Here is a 4,062-nt window from a genome sequence, read left to right as displayed (position 1 = left end):
TATATATATATATATATATATGTTTTTCAAAATTTGGATTGCTAACAAAGAATTAAGGGAGTACTGAGATAGCTATTTCTAACCTTATTTGGTTTTCATCAGTCAGACATACCCTTCCGAGATTCGAACCTGGGCTGTCTGCATGTTAAGCAGAAGCACCTGTGCATATTAAGCAGAAGCACCTGCTGCCTGTGGATGGCTCTGGATTGAGCTGATGCAGGCAAAAGACTTCTCTCTCTCCCATATTTAGGCTGACAGGGTGTTCAAAAAGCACTCATCCTCTTCCCCTGTCTCTTGTAGCTAACAAAGCGAGAAAGAGCCTGTGGCTTAAGGGGCTAATGCTTCTGCTTAACATGCAGACAGCCCAGGTTCGAATCTCGGAAGGGTATGTCTGACTGATGAAAACCAAATAAGGTTAGATTCGAACCTGGGCTGTCTGCATGTTAAGCAGAGGTGTTAGCCACTAGGCCACAGGCGCTTTCTCACTTTGTTAGCTACAAGAGACAGGGGAAGAGGATGAATGCTATGAAGAGGACTTCTCTTTCCCATATTTGGGCCGACAGGGTGCTCTAAAAGAAAAAAGCATATATATATATACATACATACATACATATATACATACATACATACATACATACATACATACATACATACATACATATATATATATATATATATATATATATATATATGGCTAGTAATAGAACTAAAAATCTGACTCTTGGGTATGTCCATATTGTATCAAAATAACCAAGATCACCAAGAGGAATGTAAAATACTTTAAAAGCAATTAAAAAATTTAAAAGCAATTAAAACATTGTTAAAAATACAGGCAACCAAGCTTTCGTCGGGCTCTCTCCCGACATCATCAGGGTTGATAAGGCGGTTTCCTGGGAGGGTTTATATGCCGCTTCCAAACACCTGCATCCGGCTGCGCGACCGCGTGACCGGGCCCCGGTACATGCACTCCTGCGCTGCGAGTGCCTTTCTTTTTCTCGCATGTAAATCCTTTACCTTCTTTTCCTGTTTATCACTATGCGGCCCTTGGGTGTCTCTGTCAAGGACCACCTGGGGTTCTTTCCTGCGTCTCTCATCCACCTCACCTTCCACATTCTTTCCCTCAGGCTCATCAGTCTCACGGGGTCTAGTCCAGCCGCAGTCAACCTTTCCCCCCCTTTTTCCTACGTCCGTATCTGGTGGATCGCTTCTCTCTGTACCATCCTCCTGACCACCCCGCCCCTCCATCTCCTGCTGCCATCGCCCTTCGTACGGGGTCACCCTCCTACATCTCGGTGCCCCCTTTTTGCATACGATCTCGTTAAGGGGTGATGGCTGGGCTGTCGTCCCTGCCGGTTGGGCATCCCCCATTCGCATCCATTCATCCCCCATTCACATCCGTTCATCGCCCTCTTCAAACCGGAGGGGGGGAGGAAGGAACCAATCAGGGCTTGATGGAGAAGTCCAGCAAAGGAGAAACTGGCCGAATGCCCATCGAAGATCTCCAGAGGCTTCGTGGGCTTGATAGAGGGGGTTATAGCAGTACGGATGGAAGCGCCCTTGGAGTTAATGGATATGGCAGTGATTACGAGGGTAGGAGGGGGGTTAAGGATGAAGTAGGTGGGATGTTAGTAGAGGATGTAGCGTTGGACTTGTGGAGTAAAGGGGAGTTGAATGGGGGCGAAGGTTTGAAGAGGGCGATGAACGGCCGTAGTTCAGGTAATCTGTCCCCTTTCGTATTATCTACACCCCCCTTTCGCTGCTGTTCAGTCTTCCGTTTGCTGCGTCTGGGTCCTCTGCTCTCATCTCCTGAGGGGGAATCTCTCCCTCGTTCGAACGGTTTATTCCTGGTCCCGTGCTTCCCCGCTGCATCTGCTGACATAGGGTTGCCCTCCCTCTCCTGGCGCGGTCTGGCTGTCTCTATACCTCCCCCTTTCGCCTTCTTCTCTTTCTCTGGGGAGTAATCGGATCTCCTCGCCGTTTGAGGCCACAACTCAGGAGCTCCATCTCTCTCCGTGTTAACGGCTCCCCCCCCTTTTACCGGTGCCATACCTGGCTGTATGATATCTGATCTGTCCTCCTTCCCCTTTGGGGAGTTATTTAAAGTCATATTTGCCTGGCTGAATGCTAAAGGCATATCCATCCGGTTATACTGTGGGGGGGTGTCTCATTGTTCCTGCTAGTGTGTGGTCGGTACCTCAGTCTCTTCCAACAGTTTGGGGGTCGATTTTTATGCCAAGTCCGTAGGGCCCGTTGTGCTGAGCACATTTCTATATGGCGGTTGATGGAATCTTTTTCCGAGAACCAAGCCTCCTTTAGCAGCCGGTCCCCTTTCGTGGCATCACTGGCTAAAATCTGTGTGTTATCAAAGTCAAAATGATGGTTGTTTTTAGCCATGTGTGACCAGATCTGTGAGTGTTGTTCGCCCCTCTTGATCGCCAACTTGTGCTCATGTAAGCGGGTCTTTAATCTTTTTGACATCTCTCCCACATAACTGCATTGACAGTCCATGCAGTTGATTTTATATACCACCACTGATCTTTCTGCGGTGGGCAGTGGGTCTTTGGGGCGCATGATCTTTGCTCGTAGAGTCTGGTCAGGTTTGTGTGCCACCTTTATATTGTAGGGGGCCAACAGTCTGGCTGTGGCCTCGGATACGTTGTTTATATACGGTAGGGAGACACGTGTTATTGATGTTTCGGATGGTTCTTCCTGTCGGTTGCTTCGGGGCTCGAACGTCCTGCTGTGATGTCTAATAAACATCAGGACTCCCTGAGAGTTGAGGACCTAGTAAAGCTCATTGAAATGTGCTTAGTGACGTACTAAGATTAGAGGGAGTGGATGGGGTTCGGGACCCCAGATCGTTGTAAAAGGAGTTGAGATCTAAGCATAATGTCATTATTGAATGGCAACCCCCAAAGACTCACAAACAGCTCCAGAGTTTTCTGGGATTTGCCAACTTTTATCGCCAATTTATCCCCTCTTTTGCCGAAATTGCCTTGCCTCTCACCAAACCCAATTGGACTATCTTGGCTACAGAATTTCCAACGAGGGGATTGAAATGGACCCAGCCAAGGTGAGAACCATAATCGAATGGCAACCCCCCAAAGACTCGCAAACAGCTCCAGAGTTTTCTGGGATTTGCCAACTTTTATCGCCAACTTATCCCCTCTTTTGCCGAAATTGCCTTGCCTCTCACCGAACTATTCAAAACAGGCAAAGGGGGAGGAAAGCCACGGCCAGGCCAACCACTAGCATGGACAATGGGTTGTCAAACAGCTTTTGAGAACTTAAAAAGACTATTTGCTGCTGAACCTGCCCTAAAGCACCCCGGCCAAGGAAAACCCTTTGTAATCCAGGCCGATGCCAGCGATGTGGCGGTTGGAGCTGTATTACTGCAAAAGAACAAAAATGGGATCCTGCAACCCTGCGCCTACACCTCTAAGAAATTTACTGAGAGCGAACGGAGATGGGCAATCTGGGAGAAAGAGGCCTTCGCGATTAGATGGGCACTATTAAACTGGCAACCCTATCTGGAGGGGAGCAAGGTGCCATTTGAGGTATGGACAGATCACAAAAATCTAGAAGCGCTCAAAACTCCCCGCAAACTTTCCCCAAAGCAAGTGCGGTGGGCACAGTACTTTAACCGCTTTGACTTCACTCTAAAGTACATACCCGGAGGAAAGAACTTCCTAGCTGATGCGCTATCCCGGCTACCCCAATACAAGAGCGAACGAGAAGAGGTTAACGAGGCAATTATCCCCAATCCACAACCTGCCAATCAACTTGCACCTCGCAGGGTCTCCAACCCTGATGACCCTGGAGCGAAGAAAATAAAATGAGAACTCCTCACCGACCAATGGTTTAAAGATAATCAGGCCACCCTAACGTGCAGGGATGGTTTGGCTTACATGGGGGGAAAACTATATTTGCCAGAAACCCTCCGTCTTAATGCTCTCAAACACAGCCATGATGAAAAACAGGCTGGACACTTCGGATATTTGAAAACCCTACACCTCACCCGCCGACAATTCTGGTGGCCGGGACTAAAAAAGGATGTGGAAA

Source organism: Protobothrops mucrosquamatus, unplaced genomic scaffold, assembly GCF_001527695.2.
Source record: "Protobothrops mucrosquamatus isolate PMUCROS unplaced genomic scaffold, P.Mucros_1.0 scaffold_125, whole genome shotgun sequence".
Taxonomy (NCBI): Eukaryota; Metazoa; Chordata; class Lepidosauria; order Squamata; family Viperidae; genus Protobothrops; species Protobothrops mucrosquamatus.
The sequence above is the reverse complement of the archived record's forward strand: the minus strand, read 5'-3'. Positions refer to the sequence as shown.